At 41.0% G+C, this 21,168-nt stretch overlaps 1 protein-coding gene and 1 pseudogene across 2 annotated transcripts in view; one reads left to right on the top strand and one right to left on the bottom strand.

The window, feature by feature from the left end:
• Positions 1 to 21,168, top strand: part of PLCL1 (phospholipase C like 1 (inactive)) — a 321,929-nt gene that overhangs the window by 140,237 nt on the left and 160,524 nt on the right. The window lies entirely within an intron of this gene.
• On the bottom strand, positions 1,959 to 2,839 carry LOC123824444 (annotated as a pseudogene).

Here is a 21,168-nt window from a genome sequence, read left to right on the forward strand (position 1 = left end):
TTCAATATTAGCAGTCATAGTTACAAGATGAGTATTGAATACTTTAAAATGAATGTGGATCCTTCTCTTATCTCAGGAAAAATGGTTTGGTTTGCCAACAAATGGGTTTTTGTTAGGATGCCTTGTAGGCTGTAAATGGACAGGAAGCTATCTTCCAAGGGTTTTTTTTTTTTCTTCAGCTCTTTTAAAAGTAGAGTGAGGAGGGGATACTATAATAAAATGTCTAATGGATCCTGAACCCACTTTCAGTGACTTCATGGAGGTTTATTAATGTGCAACTGTAGGGGGGAGTGTTCATTAGAGCTGAGAAGGAAATTAGTGTTCATGCTTTTGACCTTGTGAAGACAGCATACCCACATCCACAAGGCCTTTCACATAATCATATCAATCAAATCAGGAGTTTTCTCCTTCTCTTTTTCTCTTCCACTCAACAGCACTATTAAGATGATTGATAATATTTGAACGAGTGCTTTCAGATAAGAGAGGCCTAAGTTCAAATTCTGACCTCTGGATGAAGTTTTATGAAGCCTGTTTCCTCATCACAGTTCTCTCACCAGCTATGTCTGTAGATCGTGGTCACCAAGTGCCCTGTGATGTTCTCTGCCATACCGGCCTCTAAGTGTTTGCAGCTATTCTTTGGACAAAGACATTTGGGAGATAAACTTTAGACACAGAATTTTGAAAACCAACCCAAACTACACACAGTTACAATGAAAGATTAAATAGAAATTAATCAGGTATTTGATAATAGGATGAAAGAAACTTGAAGTCAATTGGTCCCGAAGAGAAAAGGCTATAAAACAAAACCAAAGGAAAAAAATGATTATGATTTTTCCATGAAGAGGAATGGCTGACTTGGGACTCAGACTGTTCCCTAAGTATTTAAGATGGCATTTGGATGGCTGTGCTCCTTTGTACTTAGCACGTGGGATGGGTCGGTTGGGCAATGATTCTGAGCCTGGTGATGAAAAGGGCAGTCAGTCCCAAATTACCCCTGGAACAGACCTGCCTGAACTTTAGACTCATACTTTCAACCCAGATGTGACAGTTTCATGTCACATCTCAAGTTTTACATGTTTAAATTTCTTGATCTTCCTCTAGAACTGTGCTTCTCTTCTAGTCTTCATAAGTAAGTAAGTGTTTTTATCTTCTTAGAACTTCGGGATCCATCTTGGACACCTCCCTCTATATTTAAGGTATCATCAAGTCATATTGATTGGCTTGCAAAGCGTACCTTTATCCAACCAACTTCACCTCCATGGCCACTGTGTCAGCCCAAGCCACTGTGCTCGGACGGCTGCAGTAACCTCCTGACTGATCTTGTGACCTCCACGTTTTTCTTTCTTCACACTCTTCTCACACAGCGGTTAGAATGCGATACAAGTTGCACTGCTGTCGTGTGTGTCTCAGGTAGAGTGTTTGAGATGGGATAGGCATCTAAATCTCTCTCAGGTAAAGTCTCAGCTGGGCAGGAGGTCTCGGGCTGTTCTGTCTTCAAAACATGGTTTCTATTTTGAGCCCTGAACTTCATGTTTATCGTCTCCTGTCAGCAGATGGGAGAGAAAGGCCCAGGGAACATACACCTAGTCCTCTTAGGGGACTGCTTAGGAGCTTGGAGAATTTATGTAACTTCCTGAAGGTCACACCACTATTTGGTGGTAGAGCTGATTGGATCTGAGGTTTGTGTGACTCAGAAGCTATAACATCACATATAGGTAAAAAGGGATAAAACAGTTATTGCACTCCAAATGAACATTAAATCTATTAAAATCCATATTTTGAAGAGATGAATAGAAAGGAGAACATTTGAAAACTATACTTGATAATGATAAGACACAAATACAGTCACTAGCATAAGGAAAAAGAAAGCCTTCCATTGATGGGGGTGGGAGCTAAGATGATACAGAGGGTCACGGGCACTATTTCTTGTGGGAATTTTTTTTTTTTGAAATAGGTATTTAGATTTTTTCAAAAGAAATTTGGAACTTTATTTTGTGAGGATCAAGCCCATTTGTGAGTGCAGACACAGAGCAGAGGTAGCCTTGGAGCTGAGGAGCAGCTTTGAATTTTGGCAGACTTTGCAAGTCCAGGCTTTCTGATCAACCTTGTGCTGCTCTGTAATCTCGTGTTTCTCCTTCTTGATGTCAAAGATCTCCTCCTCCTTGTGTCTGGGCTTGAGCAGCTTCTTCTTGAAGTAAGCATCTAGAGAGATGCTTGGGGGTTTTCACACCACTGATACCAATTTTGGTAGAGGTGGCGATGAGGAATTTATGGTGTTTCTATGCAGAGGAACTCGATTAAGGGCCAGAGGTTCAGTCACAAGTAGCAAGCCACTGCTCGGCTGCTTCAGGAACACCACCCTCTTGCTTCTGTGGCACCCAGGAGGCTGATCAGAATGGTCCTGGGAGTGGTGTGGCCCACAGTGTCTCACATGCTAACTGAAGGGTTTTTTGCCGTGGCTCAGCAGCTTTTGAGGCACATCTTCGGTACGGTAGAATCTAGGCATTTTGTGAAGTTTAACTCCTTGGGTACCACCATTCTTGTCACCACCAACTGGTTTCGTGGCAGTAGCAAGAACGTTCTCCTTGTTTTTCTCTTCAATCCTGGATTTAGCTGCTGAGTACTTCCTTTTGTACGTGATCTTTCTGGAATAGATAGCTGGCTGGGAATACCTGCCAATTCCTCTGACGAGGACAGGGTTTCGGCTGCAATGGGGCTTCCCCCTCATAGGCGTCTCAGCCTTGAGGTGACCCTTCTCAGCCTCGCCACGAGCATCAGCCTTCTTGGCTTCATGTTTCTTCTCCTCAGTATCCAGCTTCTCAGTTTTTTTCACCATCATCTTGCAAGATGGGAAAAAGAACTAAGGCTGTGGCTTCGGGTCTCTAAGCCTCATGTGGGAATCCTTATCAGAGTAGAGCAAAGTCCTCAATAAAATAAAATAAAAACCTGCCTATTCAATTTTTTGGTTATATCCATTTAATAGCTTTGGTAGGGAGACATTACAAAGCACTCTCTCCAGTTAACATCAAGTATAAAACAGGCGGAGTCTGATGTCAGGCTTCCGAAAGCAGCGGCTCCTAATCCCAGTTGCACATTAAAACCACCCGAGGAGCCATGAGACTGCCCTGATCCCCAGCTGCATCTATGCTGCGAAGTCTGGATTCTGGGGAGGGGGCCTGTGTTACTGGTTTGTCAGGGCTGCCAAAACAAAGTACCAAGGTCTGGGTGGCTTGTGAATATTTATTGATTTCCTCATAGTTCTGGAGGCTGGGAATCCAAGATCAAGGTGTCCGTGGGGTTGATTCTCCTGAGGCCTCTCTCCTGCGCTTGCAGAGGGCAGCTCTGCCCTCCCCGTTTCTTCACAGGAGCTTCCCTCTGTACCTGTCTGTGTCCTAATCTCCTCTTCTCGTAAGGACTCCTGTTCTTATAAGTGTTAGGGCCCACCCTAGTGACCTCATTTTACCTCTTTAAAGAACCCATCTCCAAATGGAGTCACATTCTGAGGTACTAGGTGTAGGATTTCAACATGTGAATTTGGGGGAACACAATTCAGCCCACACCAGGACCAAAGAATCAGTGGTTTTAACCTGCCCCCCAACCCCGACTTGCCAAGAGATTCCCGTGTGCAGGCAAACTTGAGAGTCAGTGTCCTCAGTAGGATTTCCAAACCTGGTGCATTAGAAGCACCTGGGTATCTTAAAAAAGGCCACAGACACTAATACTTAGGCATCGCCCTCCCAAGTTTCACTTGATCTGGGTGGGATGGGGTGTTCTTTTCCAGTGGCTCACAGGTGACCTACATGTTAGCTGGGGTTGAACACCACTGTCCTGCGATGTGTTTCTTAAACTCTATACATGGAAGCATGTTTCTTATCTTTTTCTAACTTTTTTCTTTGTTGTAAGAAATACTGCTCCTTTTATGAAAGATGTATATCCAATAAAATAGAATAATTCTTCTAAGGTTGTATAGTTTCAAATGTCGAGTGTGGGTTTGGTGATATTATTTTTCATGAGATTGACCATTTTTTTTTTTGGCTTAATGAAAATAAATGAAAGGAACTTGGGCACATCACTCAGAAAGCAAATGAAGTAACTGACACTTTAATGATTCAGTTCACGAAAGTGTCATAACTTTCAGTGAGGAAATTTCTTGATTAAAGAAGGATGTTTTTCGGCTTTGAGAAGGAGGCTAGATTTTCCTTTCCAGATGATATAAAAATATGATAGAATTTCATTGATTTAACCAGGCCAATTTCTGTGTTTTGAAGTAAAGCTGCTTATCTGGCATTTTTCATTAAGTTTTGACAACAGCTGGCTGCCTCCCAGAATGTAGTATTGTGTCAGAGATTATTTTATAAAGCCGTGGATCAGCTGGCATTGTAATGTGCTTAAACTGATTATGTGTACATTTCTTCACTCTCTGGGCTGAAAACAAACGCCACACTTGGGTGAGGAAACAGCATTCTTGTTTCAGTGACAAAAGGCCATTTCCACTGTGCTGTGTCACACACGGCACACTGTCTCTCCGTTGTGCCTTAATAGTATTTTCTGTTTCATTTTTAGCAAGTTATCTTTAAATACTATGGCTTCTATTTTGTCTGAATTAGGTAGCTTTAATCAACGTGATTTAGAAGCAGTACTTAAGATCAGAAAAGCATCACTTAAACGAGATAAGTATGCATTTTGAGGAGAATAGCTGATTTTACCTGTCTATTTTCTCTGTTGATTTCTGACAGAGATTTGAGTATGTGAGCTTGTAACTTTTAAAACAGACAATGATTACATCTCTCCATTAGGTAATCATTTTCTAAATTTGTGAGGTTCCCATGTCTTGCTGAAAGCCATACAAGAATTCCAAGGGCCCAGATTGGTCCAGTTTAAATACATCACCAAGTTTAGACATCTTATTTAAAAGCACCCAAGAATGCAGCACTAGAAGTTCCCTAACAAAGTGCCCAAAGGAAGGAACAAATGATGTGTTTTCATTGTATTCATCCTAGAGGCTGAAATGGGACACAAGTGCCCCAGTGGACGGAGGTGATGTATCCTCAGGGAAGGCAGCGGGCTACTTTTGGTTAAACGTGGATTGTAAGGTGTTGGGTGATGCCTAGACCTACAGTGGTGCACACTATGCAGTATATACAAATACCAAATGATAATGGTGTTCACCTGAAATGTACATAATCTTGTTTACCGATTTCATGATAAAAATTTTAAAGTGTATTGAATAAAAAAAGAATTGATTAAATAAAAGAAATAAGGTTTTGTATTTGGTTTGAATCATTTTACCATGGCCCCAGAGGGTGAGATTTGGTCAGCAATTTAATTCTGCTGTGATACCCAGTTACCGTGTGGCTCCTTAGCCTTCATGATGTTATTTCCTCTTTCCTGCGGCTGTTGGGAGAAAATAAAGCCTCGCAGATATGTATCCTTACAAACTTTTATGTTGTGGCCTCACTGGTGCCTTTAATACTGTTTGGAATTTTAAAAAATTTGTATCTCAGGAATCTGTATCTAGTGGCTTCCGAACTTAGTTACTGATACAGATCTTCTGGGGAGCCTGTTAAAAATTGAGCCCCAGTATCACCCAGGACCAACTGGGTTAGAATTTCTGCAGATGCAGCCAGGGGAATCTTTCTGTTTGGCCCCTTCCCTGGGCGTTGCGTGGTGAGGCCAGCCTCTGCCTGGTACTCCTGCTGATCCCCTCTTGGAGAAGGACTCTTCTCAGCTCCATCCGTGATCGTAAGTTCCCAGTCCTAACTTATCCCCTAGAAAATGACTGGGTCTTTTCTTTTACCATCCAGGAAATAGCCTTAATATTTCTTTTTGTTTACCTCAGAAGCCTGTTTCTAGATAACTATCATCTTTCTTTGAATTTACAGGAAAGGGGTGCTGGCCAGAGAGTAAACTCCACTTTTGCTTTTTAGTTCATCCATTTCCCACCTTGAGTTCCCTTCATGTCACCACCACCTAACTGTTCTCCACCCCACCCCCTTTTTAAATTGCCTCTTTTCTTAGTCTTTGAACAACACAGATTTCTTCTACTTGGAAAACTCTTCCCTCTATCACTGTGCTACAATTGAATTTCTGAGTCTTTCCCCCACCAAGATTCCAGAAAGAATCTATTTCTTCCTCACCAGTAAGTTTGATGGCTCTGATTCTTTCCACTTTAAACCTGCCCCCTCAGTAATTTTCTGTAATTATGAAATCCATTTTCTTTCCTAGCAGCTAGACTGGTGTTTCAAAGCACGAAATAAAAAGTATGAGGAGAATGATGAAAAGAAAAGGCTTTTCTTCTTCTTCTTTAGAAAATAAAATGACACATATACAAAGGACACATGGATTTTATCTATTATGAACATTTGATGAGTAAGTGTGGTGCCCCAGTAAAGATTCTGGCGTCCCCCAGAAGATGAGGTGAGAAGATAATCTGTCCTGATTTTCTGGTGATACGCTCATCACAGGTTCTCTTGTCAAATGGTCCATAATGAAGTGAGGCTGTGATTACGGTACCCAATGAGGAATACTCGGATAATTTATTGCAAGGTGGCTTAACCAGACCTCACCTAATTTGGAAAGCTTTTCTGTTGCTATAATGTGGAAATCCATTTATTACTAGAATACCAGAAAATTCCATATTTTCTAGAGTTGCCCATAACTTACAAACTTTTATTTAAATTAAAATATCATGATGAAAGCATTCCATGAAGATGATTGTCAGCTACTTCTAGAAGCATACAAAAAAACCCAATATTCTTTTCTTTCCCCTCTCAGTGCCTTGTTCTACCTACTATGAGAACCATTTCTTTTTTATAGATTCAATTAATATATATTACATAATTACCATGTGCCAACTGTTCTAGGTGCTGCTATCATTGGTATTGTCTCTTCTGTTTAATGCAGAAGAACTATTTCAGTGTTTTTAACTATTTGTTCTAATATTTATGTTATTATTTGAAAATAGTATACTTCTTGATTATTCAGTTTACTTCCTATTAGAGTATATTAGATCTTTATGTACTTATACTTCCTCTTCCTTTAAGTTCAAAATCTAAAATGAACTGCTGTGATTTCTGAGTATGCTCCAATCTGAAATGTGTATATCAGAAAGCTGCACTGAATAATTTGGTCTATATTGCAAAGTCAAAAATTTTACTTTCTCTCTATGTAGTTTACTATTTTTAAATTTTTGGTCACATCTTTTCCCAATATCTTGTTATGACTGTGTCAGTGTTTTCTACCATTAACTTACTGTGTAACTGCATTTCTTGTTTTTGTGGTTGTCATTTTTCCCAGGAATGAGTAACGGCCTCATTTTCCCCTTTGTTTAATTCTGTTTGAGGGCTGTGTCCTCCAGCACCCTCTGACAGTTTTGTAAAATCTCTCTCAGCACACGTGCCCCATGCCAAGCACCCAGACAGTTCCCCAGTCCTTTTTCATTGCTGCTTCTCGGAGCCTCTGCCTCCTGCCCCAGTGTGTGCTGCGCTCACTAGGACCAAGGCACAGCCCTAACTCTGGGAATGCCCGTACTTATTTCCTAAATTCACAGCCTCTTCTTTCTTGGTCTATTCCTTTGTCTTGGTGGGGCATATCCTCTAGTGGCTTCTTGAGAAATAGTGCTTGGGAAATGAATTTTTTAGACACTGCATGTATGGAAATCAACTATAGTCCTCCGCTATACCAGCTGAGCTATTGATGGGATGAGCGTAGACTTTGCATGTATGGGTGGACTAATCACTGTAGGGTGATCAGACAGGTTCACTAGAATTTTCACTGATGACCGCCCTCCCCCCACAATATTTCTATACATTAATCTTTTCTCTTGGGCAGTTTAATTTCACCAGAGAAGAAATCTAAGTCTTCTGCTAGGACAGTGTAATCTGAAGCCCAATGTCCTGGGGTTGAAGAAAGTCAGTGATCAATACACAGATTTCCACATATTATCCCTGTTTTCAGCACCATACCTCTTATTCACTCTCTTTTGTTTCTGCTGCACCTGCTGAGCCTGAAACCCCCATGGTACACTTTCTCCGGAGACTAAATCTCCAATTTTTAGTGGGTAGTGAGGGTTAGGACTTAGCAACTATAGTATGCTGATAAATGTTTAACAACTAGCTCTCTTGAAAAATCAAAACAAAACAAAACTCTGATATGTAGCGCTTTGTCAGTTTCTGTAGTACTCCTGCTGAGGTTGATTTCAAGCTACCAATGTGAGGCCACTGCCCAGCTGACTGTTGCTGGTACAAGCCTCATGAAACCCACCAATGATTGTGTTTAAAACCTCTTGATTTTAGTTACTGCTCTTATTTCATCTTCCAAAGTACCCAGTGTCTCCATTTCCTAAGCATGTCCAGGGGGCAAATTGGCTTGCTTCTTGTAGTCATTGGCTTGGTTTTTCTTTCCTCTGCTAAAATGTTTCCTCCATCTGCTTTGCATTTTCGAATGTTGGATGACAGTCACCTCTTCATTTCATTGAAGCTGCAGTTTGTTTTTTTGTTTTCTGGGTTTTAGAATTTTGAGAGAAGAAAGGAGTGATCATGTCTTTACTTTGCCATCACGAAAATGAAAGTTCTAGTTATTTTTCCAAACAACATCTAGAGTTATAATATGATCCCTGTTGTTAATAGTATTTTGAATAACCTTGTCTAAATTTTTAAAAATATATTTTATAGTATAAGACGCTGAGAAGTAATTTTTTCACTTTGCTACATAGACCAAGTTATTCAGTGTAGTTCTGTAGTGTACCCATTCCAGATCAGGGCACGCTTGAAAACCAGAGCTGTGAACGGGAGGATTTTGAACTGAAAAGATGTGAAGGAATGTGGGTTAGAGAGAGCTACCAAGTTTTCAGTTACTTTGTACTCAATCCTCATAGTTCCCCTAATAGATAGTATAGCCACAGATAGGTATTACTGAGCTCTGAGATAGGTATTTTGTTGGGGAAGGTTGGGATGAGGGCATATTTATTCAGTTATCAAAGTAGAATTATAGAATGTCTCAATAAAATGTGTACACTTTTTATGTTAATAGCAAATACAGCCTATTGCTCTTTTTATTCCATGATCAGTAATGCTTTTCAAGACAAGGTAGCAGTGGTTAAGGAGTAGGATTCTCAGTGCCTGTGTCCCAGAGTGAGACTCTGCTGATTGCTAGTCATGGGACCTTGAACAAGTGTCTTCATCTCCCAGTAGCTCTATATGTTCATCTTTAAAATTAAGATTGAGTAGAAGCTCCTCATAGGCTTGTTATGAGGACTGAGTTAATATGTTTAAGCACTTACAGTGTGAGAAGCGTAAGGGCTCCCTAAATAGTAATTATTATTGCTTCTGTTGTTGGCACTAGTGAGAACCAAATTGGTACTGCTTACTACCTGTCTACTTATTAAAATATACATAAGTATCACATTAAAGTCATACATAAACACACATTTTATTGGAATGTGCTGTTGTCTGTGACCCATAGCTATTTTATGGCTTTATCACCCTTCTGATAATTTAATTTAACAGAAATGAATTGAGTGTCAACCATGTGCAATTTTAGTTTGCTAAACGCTGAGGTTACAGTGTTTCCCAAATGAACTTATTATTTGGAAAAAAAATTAGAACCTCTCTGCAACCTTTACACCAAAATGAATGCCAGATGGATCAAAGATTTAAACCTAAAAGGAAAAAAAAAAGAGCCCTAGAAGTACTGGTAGGAGATGTGGAGACTATTTAATGTATTCGGAGTAGAGGAAGCTTTCTATTTATTGATATTAAAATAAAAAACCTTAAAGTAAAAGATTGCTACATTTGACAAAATAAAATGTTAACTTCTGACTGAGGGAGTACTCGTCAAAACAAAGTTGAGAGTGAAAGAGAAACTGGGACAGATTCTGACAGCACAGATGATGGACAAGAATAAGTGTAATTGCCAATCAATTGGAAAGTGACAAACAACCTAAAAGAAAACTGCAGAAAGAAAGTACACATGGCATGTAATGACATTCAAAGGTCTTCACTAAAATTTAAAGACATTTAAATCAAGTCAGAGATATTGTTCATTTATTGGAAATGGTGGTGGGGGTGGAGGGTGGGGAGAGACACGCATGTGAATTTCCAGAGTCCCCAGTCTAGGGAGAATATCTTTTGAGGGTACAATTATCTTGGCCTCTGACCTCAGTAGGCAGCTTCTTCCTTATCTCTGCTTTCAAGATACCCCTTTGAGTGCTCTTCTCCTGCAGTTTTGTTGTCCTGGAAAAAATGCTCTGGCAGGTTACTGGAAATTTAATGGTGCCTTCCAGCTATGCATTAGTCACAGGTAGCAATTACTTCATATTCAAATGAGCTGATCCTGATCAACATTTTATTTTATTTTAATTGTTGTCACAGTACAATTTTCTATCTTTTTAAAAAAAGATTTTATTTATTTTTAGAGAGGGAAGGGAGAGAGAGAGAGAGAGAAACATCAATGTGCGGTTGCTGGGGGTCATGGCCTGCAACCCAGGCATGTGCCCTGACTGGGAATTGAACCTGCGACACTTTGGTTTACAGGCTGTGCTCAATCCACTGAGCTACACCAGCCAGGACAATTTTCTATCTTTTACTGCCATCCCAACCCACCCACCCAGCCCTTCCCTCCTCCCTCCCATTTCCACCCGCCCCTAGTTTTTATCCATGTGCCCTTTATACTTATTCCTGTAAACCCTTCCCCTTTTTCCCCTGAATTTCCCCTGAAATTCCCTTTCCTCTCCCCTCTGAACTCTGTCAGTCTGTTTCTATTTCAGTGTCTTTGGTTATATTTTGCTTGTTTCTTTGTCTTGTTGTTTAGGTTTCTATTAAACGTGAGATCATATGGTATTTGTCTTTCACTGCCTGGCTTATTTCGCTTAGCATAATGCTTTCCAGTTGTATCCATGCTGTTGCAAAGGGTGGGAGCTCCTTCTTTCTTTCTGCTGTGTAGAATGCCATTGTGGTCAACATTTAACAAGTCTCTCTCTGAAAGAGCCAGAGTTGTCTGGGGTGTGGCCATTCTGCTTGCCAGTGAAACTTTCGCATTGTTTTCTGAGACCATCTTCTGTAGACCCGGTTCACATCTTTCTCAGGGGCTCTGTTTCTAGAGGAAAACCAAACAAACCCTTAGAGCTTCTGGGGGAGGATGGGACTAGATTGGTCCATTTGTGGGTTCATTTATTCAGTGGATATTTATTGAGTGCTTACTGTATGTCAGGTACTGTTCTAATGATTGGGCATGTAGGAGTGGACGTACGTTTCCATGGAACCAAATTTGAGGAGAGTAGGGACAATTAACAAAATAAGAATTAAAAAATAAGAATTTCAAATGGCTGCTATGAAGAAGAAAATTAAAAAAAGTAATAAAGAATAGAGGGATATGGATAGTCAGATAAATATATACATAAGTGCACACATTACATATATAATTACATGTAACATTACATACATATATAATTACATACACACACACATAATAGTGTCTCTCAACTTTAGTGTTCAATGGAATCACCTATAGGACTTAATAAGACACAGATTGTGGGGCTCCTCCCAGAGAGCTTCTGATTCAGTAGGGACCTGATGTGGAGCCTATAAATTTACATTTTTAACAAGTTGTCTGCTGCTGCTGCCCTAGAGAAACACTTAAAAAACCACTGGCATAAGATACAAGGAGGTCCCAGAAAGCCTCTCCAAAGCAGTGGTGTTTGCGTAGAGACCTGAATGATGAGAAGGAACCAATGAAGTGAAGATGATCAGTGGCAGAGCTGGGGCGGGGTGGAGGGTGAGAATGAAGAAGAGCTTTGCAGGGAAGGCAGAGAAACTGTGGTGTGACGAGAGCAGAGAGGCCAGTGAGGCTGCTGTGTAATGAATGGAAGGGACAAGGGCAGCAGATGAAACTGGAGAGGAAGAGGGGCAGAGGGCAGGCCATGGCAAGCAGAGGTTCTCTACTTCGAAAGCACACAACATAAACCAATGCCAGACCTCACCTGGGATCTGATTTAATTAATCTGGGGGGCACTTAGGAATGCTAAAAAAGCCCCTTGGCTGATTCTGATGAGCAGTCAAGACTGAGAATGATGGATACAGGACCTTTGCAGCTGTGCAAAGTTAAGATTTTGTTTCAAGTATGATGGGGAGGCATTGGACAATAGAGGATATAATTGCTTTTGGTTTCTGTCTGCTAGGATGGAGTTTGTAAGGTAGTTAATAGTGAATAGGGAGAGCAGTTAGAAAATATTACAGCTGTCCACGTTAAAAGTGATGTTGGATTAGTTTAGGTGGTGTTGGTGGTGAGAAATAGGAGGCAGGATGGTGGATGGGATTTGAGGGAGGTAGAACAGAAGGGACTTGCTGATAGAGTGGAGATGAGAGATGAGAGAGGGTGCAGATGCAAATATTATTCCAAAGTCACTTTTCAACTGAATGGAAGGTGACACCATTAACTAAGAACACTGGAGCAGAAACATGTTTGGGGAGAAATGAAAACATTTTTTAGTTTGGACATATTAACTCTGAGATGTCTTTTAAGAATAGTTATGAACCAGATTTCTGGAGGCTTAAACCTGTGAGCTTAAGCTGGTGAGCATGTGGTAGACAATATATAATGGTTGAATTAATCAATGAATGAATGAGTCGAGTCACTTTTATATATCAAAGCTCATTTATCATTTTGATGGGTGACGTGGATTTAGATCACATTGTATAGAGGACATAAAATATCCTGTGGTTAAACATTATGTCTTCATTAGGTTGTCAGAAAGTAGTTAACTGGTCAAATGAGTCCTCTGAATCCAGAAGGGCAGAGGGTCTTGGAGTAAGTTGAGCAGCGTTCCTTGTGTCACCCAGGGCAAAAGGGTAGCAAGTAGGATCTGAGCCTTGCCTTGGTTCTAGTCACATGTTTCTGCCTTTTTACCCTTTTTTTGTGAGACAAGGTCATCACTGGTTTCAGCAGAATCAGACCAGATTTTGAACCTGACTCCACAGAGAGTCCCCTGCTTCTGTGCATGCCAGAGCCTGCCAGGCCACAGCAGGGAGAGGGCTCAGGGGCAAGAGCTCCTCTAAGCTAGCTTGGTGCCATGTGGAATGTGTGATCACGCCTGATTTACCTGAGACTTTAAAGGTGATCAACATCTGCCTGTAAGTACCTCTTCTGATGAATCAAAAGTCAGACTTTGTTTTTGGAAAGAAGAGTCAGTTTCACGAATAGAGAGATCAGGGCAGCTGATGAGAACTGTTCCCAGGCTGTATTTTGATACCCAGATGCGTGGAATCTCTCCCTAGTCCAGGCTGCCGTGTCTTTGTGCCCTGGAATGGAGAGCTACACAAACTCATTTCTCCGTGTTAGCTCCATGTTGGGACTGACGATTCTACCTCCATCCTGGGTAATGGGAGCTAGAAGATAAGTCCATAGCTTAACAGCTGTCACCCAAGTTCTTCTTAAAAGAAGAAAACTCTATTTTTGAAAATACCTCAATAATTCACTGAGGGGCATACAGCAAAACTGGAGAATATGTTGGCAGCTAGATCCAACGTAGCAGAGAAGGGTTAAGTTAAGACTGTGCCACAAAGAGGAGAGTTTGTTGAGCTCTCTCCAAGGAGGTAAGCAGAGAAAGGACAGAAGACAGAAGAACTTGTGGATGCTGCACAGCTGGGTGAAGAGACCTGTGGAAATAATCCAATGGTGGGATGGCCAGAAGATAATTTAAGGAGGAAGATGTTCAGTGTTCAATTTGAAACTGTTTGCTTTCATGTAAATTGCTTTTATGCCTCCCTTTAAATAATTGACAAAGTCTCTTATCTTCATGGATGCTTTATGTGAGTTGGGTAATGGGTGGGGAACTCAGGAAAGGCTGAGCTGCTAATGGTGGAGAACTGAGAGTGGGCTGTGAAAGCAGCAGCTGAGCTGACTCTCAGAATGCACTGTCTGCTTCTCCAGCTGGTGCAGTCTCCTTTTTCTGGTATCCTTTTGTTTTGGATGTTCTCCTTCCCTCGCTCCCGTGACCTTGTGGGAGACCAATCCTGCACTTTCGCCCCTGGGGGCCTATTGAAGCCCACCTGGCACCTGAACCCAGTGAGACCTCTGGTCACTCAGGCAGGGAGGTGAGATATGACTAACATTCTGAGAGACTGTTTTCCGAGCATGAGCCTGAGTGGGGAGTTTTTCCAAAGATTGTGTATTGCATGATCATGCGGATTTAAACAGTAAGGGTTATAGATATGAAGTAATATTAAAAAGGTCATTTCACTCAGGAAAGGAAGAAGGAGGAAGATTCATTATTAGCCATAATTTAAACTCCAGTGCCAGAGCCTTAAGATACTTTTGATACTGCAAACATCAAAGTCAGCATAGGCATTTCTGGAGGAATTAATTACCAATGCTAACATAAGATAACTTTTTAAAATTTTAAATATTTCTCCTGCACCTCATCTGCTACTTCAGAATTTGCTCAGTATTTGGTAGGCAATATTGTAAGGCCGAGGGCTGCTCTGGACGAGAGAAGCGTGGCTCTGCAGTCACTGTGAATGTATTCTCTGCTCTAGACGGGGCTCCTTAGGAGGCTCATTGTGTTTCAGCTAAGAGCCTAGGGTGGGGAAGGTAGTGGAAATGGTGGGCTGAAAAGGTCAGGGACACAATAGTTTGCCTGACTGGAATAAGCTATAAAATTTACGGCTCATAGTTAAGTTTGGTGAAGGCTCCTTTACAAAATGAACAAAAATAGTGTTTTCATACCATGCTGACTGTTGAAATGAAAATTGCTTATAAATTGCCATTGTTGTCTATTCAGCCCCTCCCTCAGCTTTTCTTCTGAGAACAGTGGAGCGTTTCCTTTGGGAGGGGCTCACGCTTCCAGTGGTTGCTGCTTCCTTCCTTGTATGACCCTGTTCCTTCGCTACTCCCATCCTTTTTTTCACCTGGGCTGCAGCAGACTGGCCTGGAGTGGGCATCTAACTCAAGCCGGCCCTTCTCCTGAAATTTTCAAGTGAATTGGGAAAGAGTGGGTTCTTTTGGGTAGTTTGAGATGTGAAACCCAGGAGCTTCTGATAGCCGGGCTTGCTGCCCAGAGCGAAGCCTATTGAGAGGGTCTAACCATGGAGAGAGCATACTTCTTGCAGACTGAGTGTTCAGTCCCTTAATAACAGGTACTTTAGTATGCTCTCTGTATATTTTCATTTTGCTCAATCTCATTTAAGCAGGGTCTGTCACATACTGGAGCGAATCCTGATGAACACATGGGCACTGTACATAGGAAAGATGTTTTTATTAAAGGCTAGAGGCTGTTGGCCTCGAACTAATCCTGAGGTTTATAATGCTCTGAACTGGTTGGTTGTTGGACATGACGGAGGAACATGGATTTCTGTCTGTAGAAATCCTGTTGATTGACTGAGTGATCATTTGACTTGGAGCATACACTTGAGGCTGTTTATTAGCAATATAGCCACGTAGTGAAAGTTTACGGTATGTCCTGTCGTAAACCTTCCCAGGTCCTTCAGTATTCTCCTGGTGACCAGCTAAAGATTTGGTAAACTTCTTTCAGTTGAAGTGAAGTTTTTTGATAATGGCTTATTTTGTTGCCCTTTCCAGTTAGTACTTACCTTTTAATTCATGGGAGTGAGCTATTTGTGGGTTTAAGGTACTGTAGCAAGAAGAGGAGGATATGACTTCTTGTGATAGCACTTTGCCATGTGCTAGATACTGCTAGGGCTTTCACACTTTATTCAATGCTCATTGAATTCAACCTTTAGAACAATGTTATATAGATATTATTATCCTTATTTTGTAGGAGAGGAAAACTAGGCACAGAGAAGTTGAGCCGCTTGGCTATAGTCAGATGGCCCAGAAGGTATAACTCAGATGACAGTGACCAGTGCTGCTTCCTTCACATTAGGCCCTTTGCCTGTGAGTTACCTCCTTACCTGCCTTAGGTGGGCAGTGGGCAGTGGTTGCTATGGTAATCCTAGAGAATATAAAGCTTCTTCACCATGCATCATGATTAATCCAGCTGTGGAGAGATCTTGATATCAACCAAGAATCACTAAATGACACACACAGACTGAATGTAGGCTGTTTGTCATTTTGACCAGAGGCTAATTCCTTGGGGTTATTGGGAATTATTAAGTGTTTGTTACTTTATGGTGATTGAGAACCTATGGGTCTCTCAATGACTTACTATTTTGAGTCCTACAGGTATATCAGAGATAATTCAGACCTGAAATGCCTAAAGGTAACCAAAATCATGCTCTTGCTTACATTATTGATTAATATATCAATAAGCAACCTCTCATCATGAACTCCATTTTAGAGGCATCTGGGTTAATTAATAGAGTAATATTGATACTTTCCTACTCAATCGAATCAAATCTGCATGGATTAAAATCTTTTCTACACTTTGTGTATTCCAGAGATTTAAAAAACGTCCTATTTTTGATAGCTTCCTAAGTAGACAATAATACCATAGTGAAACATAAAGCTTCATGAATCTTGACTGGTGCACAATTTGGAAACAATACCCATCTCTGTGATGGAACAAAGCTGAGGCAATCTTGCCCTGTGTATATACAAGATCTCTCCAGAAAGTATCCAGCCATGTACTATGAAGAATAGACACCTACTGAAGAAGATACAAGATACAAGAAACATTGTACATAGGATAATGACACCTCAATCCCCTTCAAAGTAGGCATCTTGGAACCTCACACAGTTCTCCCAACCGCAGTATGATGTTTCTTCTGCTCTGGTAGCCAAAGCCGTGGAATGAATTATGCAAGGACACGCCTCATGCCAAGATCCTGCATTAAAATCTCGGACACAGTAGTTTCTGGAATCCCCAGCTAGCTTCTAATTCTCGCAGTGTGAATTGCTGACCTTTGCTGATTGTGACCCTTACACATTCAACATTCTCAGGTGTTCTGCTTGTTGCAAGCCTTCCAGAACATGATCAGTTTCAAAAGATTCTCGACCATCTTTGAAGCATTTGTGCCACACTTTTATTTGTGCTGCACTCATTGCATTGTCCTTGAAAGCCTTCTAAATCATCTGAATAATTTCCATGGGGGAATGTTCAAGCTTAATGGAAAATTTGATGCAGATTTTTGCTGTACTCACTCAGTCATTTTGAAAGCAATGGCCACACAGTACACATGCTCACTCAATGGCATCTACCGCCTCCACTGACTAGTACAGTGAAGTTGTCATTGTTCATGGGTGCCAGGTTGCATTGATGTCGCATAAAATGTTATCATTACATTAACAGTGGCTGGACTTTTTCTGGACAGACCTCATATGGCTGGTCTTTTGTTTTTCTACTTTGACTGTGACCCAGTATATGATACTGGGGCTGACACCCCACCATTTGAGTACATGATTATTTAGAATTGAAGGCTTATGAGAGACAATGTGAAGGGGAAAGTGGAAAGATAAACTTACGCTTTGCCATACCAGCTGTAGGACCTCAATCCTTCTTTTTCATAGTCTTAGAATGAGGTGACTAAAACAAATAATCGGCAGGTTTAGTTTCAGCTTAAAACCTGGAATTCTCTAATGCCCGATAGTTGGAAGTTTGTTTGCTGCTGTCTGATCACAAAGCCTTGTGGAAATAGAAGAAAACCCCACAAATTCTGTTGTTCACTGTGTTCGGATAGGTACTGAGAGCAGGAAGGCCTGCAGAGAGCCTTAGCTTAGTTTCTCTGATGACTTGCCTCCTGTTTCCTTCAAACGATGGGGAGAGATTTTAATCTCTGTTGTGTTTCAGCATCTGTGTGGTTTCTTTCATGAGGAAGCGTCACTGTGGGTGTCGAGAACTATGTGTAGTTTACAGTTATGCTGTGGCATCATGTAATATGTGTGCACTTGAGAACGATAGTTTTAGAAGCACTTGTTTGCTGAAGTATGGTTATACTTAGAAAGGAGGTGCTTTGTAAGTGAGAGCAGCTGTACACCTCTATGAATTTCACGTTTAAGCTTACTAACTGCAGGGACTGTGTTCGACATTCTGCGATATGCACTGGTTCCTTGATCCTTCCTGTGCATGGCAGTTATGGGAGAACCTCTGACAGGTGATAATGATGATTCATTTTAATTTAAAGGGTAAAAAGTATTGAAAGACTTTTCTCTTTGAGAAGAAACAATTGAGAAATGTTTTAAGCATTTGAGAGTGGTATGTTGAGAGTTACCATACTAAAATTGGGAATCATTTCTAATTCCAGTGGACATGTATGCATTTATTTTCTAGGCAGTGTATATGCTAATTAATATCAGAACATTCCATATGTTCAAGGAACAGGTATCACTTCCATTAACCTTTTCTTTCCCATATCTATTCCCATTACCTTAGTGTAGGCATTCACCACCACACTTCTGGATTACCGTAGGGGACTTCTAACTTCTCTTCTGACTCACACTCTTTTCTAAATCCCAGACTGTACCTCATCAGATAGCCCCAACCCAGCTGTGATCAGGTCAAAGCCTAGAGGTTTCCTGCTGTTTAGCAAATAAAAGCCAAAATTGTCACTCAGCAGTGAAGGTCCATGACAGCCTGGTGGGATTCCAGCCTGGTCCCTCCTCACTCTCCAGCCAGTACTCTAAGTCCAGGTGGGTTCGTCTACCTGCTTTACTCGGCTGTTCTTTGTTCTTCCCTTCATACGCTTCTGCTTGTGCCACTTCAGGTATTGCTCTCCTTCGATCTCATGTAATGAAGTCAAGCCCAACTGTTTAGACCTTCTCAGAAACTCTTAACTCTATTCCTTCTAATTCACTCTGTTGGGGTAACCTTTCCTTTCTTTAACTGTGTTAGAATACTGAAACTTCCTTAAAGCATTATGATTGTTCCTTCGTGGTGGTGGTGTTTTTTGGATAGCTATGTTCTTTGTGTTATATCCTTTTACTGGATCATAATTTGGGGGGGGGGGTAGAGGCCATGCTTTTTGGCTTTGGTTTTATTTTTCCTTTGAACTGTACCTTGTACAGGGTTGGCCTTGATAACTGCCGGTTGAATGGGCCAATAGATGAAGGGTTTTGTGGTGAAACCGCTTCCCTTAAAGTGTCTTCCTTTGATCTAGGAACCTCTCACTAATGTGAGGTTGTTGAGTTCTGAGTGATATCAGGTATGTGTAGGTGTGTTATTCTGCCGTTAGGCTGAGAAATTGTTAACCACTGGTATTCTAGGCCTGAATCTAGTTCTTGGATTGCTGATCCTCTCACATATTCTCAGACTATCTCCTCCACAGGGAACCACCACCCCACCCCAGGCCATTGGCCTCTGTTCAGCCAGGATATTCCCTTCTGGAGAGGCCCGCATCCTATTCGAGCTTTAAATGGGAGAATGATACTTTCATGCCCAGTGCCTTGTTTTGCCCACATCCTTACTTTCTTGGGCATATTCCCTCTCTTCTAAGTTGTATTCTGCAGTAATTGTTACTTTCCATTATTTTGATTTTTCACCTTTAATTCCTTAATTGTGACTCATGGGAACAGTAAAATATTTCCCATGTTTGTAAAGTGTCCTAAAGCATATCCACTCCTTTAAAAGACTACTTTTAACCTTCTCAAATTCAAATGCAAAGTTCTCCCAAGCTCATAATCCAGTCTAAATGGTAAAAAAGATCACTATATTTCTGGCCTCTCTCAGTTTTCTCTCATGTTGCTTTCCTTTGCTTGCATGCCAGTTCCTGTATCTATCTGTTCAGGTTCAGTTTATTAGCTGATAAATACTCTCTGATTGGCAGTTGGGTGGGATAAAAGATTGAAAGATGAGAATTGGAGTTTTTAGGGGGTGTGTGTTGGAGGAAGACAAATATTTTGTGTGTCCATATTATTTCCAGCCTAATTTTTAAAATACTGTATGTGTATCTTCTTTAGAAATTATCATGACAATTTGTTAGTGAAAAAATGATGGACTGAAGACATTATGCTAGTGTGAAAATTTAATTTACCGAATACTTATTTTAAATAGCTATTATGGAGCCTGTTTGAGCTAGGGGCTGGAAAGCTAAAACATAAATAAAATATAGCTCTAACCTTATGGAAATAGAGAAGAGGCGGGGTAGACTGTGGAAAGACCACACTACCTGAGAAAAATCTCTCTCATCGTCTTCACACTACCTGCTACACATATATAGCAAATTCTGTTACATGTTATTGTTGAATGTGGTATTCTGGCTAATCAAATGTTCTAATCTCCAGGAAGTTACTGTACACATTACCAAGTTACAAAGCACTACCAAGTTACAGAGAATTTGCATAAAGTGAAACACAATATCTAACAACATTGATAAATGCTTTAGAAAGCATTTCAAGATTTTAAAGTGCCACTGTGAATGTCACTGTAAATATGGATTAACATGATACTGAAAATGTGCTGGAACACCCATAATAAGAAAGGTTAGTACTAATGGCTACTGTTAATTAAATGCTAATTACATGTAAGCGTTCAGAAGCTTTCCTTCTTCACCCCTCACATCCTCTCTGGATGTGTCCTCTGCTCTGAAGCACAGGGTAAAGTAACTGGCCCAAGGTCACTCCTGCAGCAGTGAGTGCTGGAGTTGGGCTTAAAACCCAGGTAATTTGGCTGCAATAGCTGTGCTCTTAACCACCAATCTATATTGCCTCTTAATCACTCCAGTACTCTCAAACTTTGGTTTGCCTAGGAATCGCTTTGGGGAAATGCCAAGATGCAGATTCTTAGGCTGAAGCCCTAGAGAGTTGGATTCCATCCATCTGGAGTTGAGCCTAGGAATCTGCATAGAAATAAGTACAAGAATCTATATGATTCTGTAATGTTGCAACTACACTCTGAGAAATACCTGTTGTATGTGGTGGCTCAGGTTTTTATAATGTATACACATACTCGTAGACATCTTTGTAATGTCATCTCCCACTCCACAAGAATTACTGCTCCAATATAGTAGTAGTATATTGGGACATATTCTAGGCAAAGAGAGTATTTCCACCTGCCCCGCCCCCCCCCCTCCCCCCCCCCCCCGCCCCCCGCCACCACCACCACCACCGGTGGCAAACTGTTTGTGTGACTTTGGCCAAATCAGTTGTGTTTGTTAAAGATTCTCCAGAGGAACAGAACCAAAAGAATATGTGTGTATGTGTGTGTATGTATATTATATGTACACACACACACACACACACACACACACACGGTGATTTTATATTAGGAATCAGCTCAGGCAA

The sequence above is a fragment of the Phyllostomus hastatus genome, unplaced genomic scaffold, assembly GCF_019186645.2.
Source record: "Phyllostomus hastatus isolate PE091 unplaced genomic scaffold, TTU_PhHast_1.1 phas_contig_57, whole genome shotgun sequence".
NCBI classification, from domain to species: Eukaryota; Metazoa; Chordata; class Mammalia; order Chiroptera; family Phyllostomidae; genus Phyllostomus; species Phyllostomus hastatus.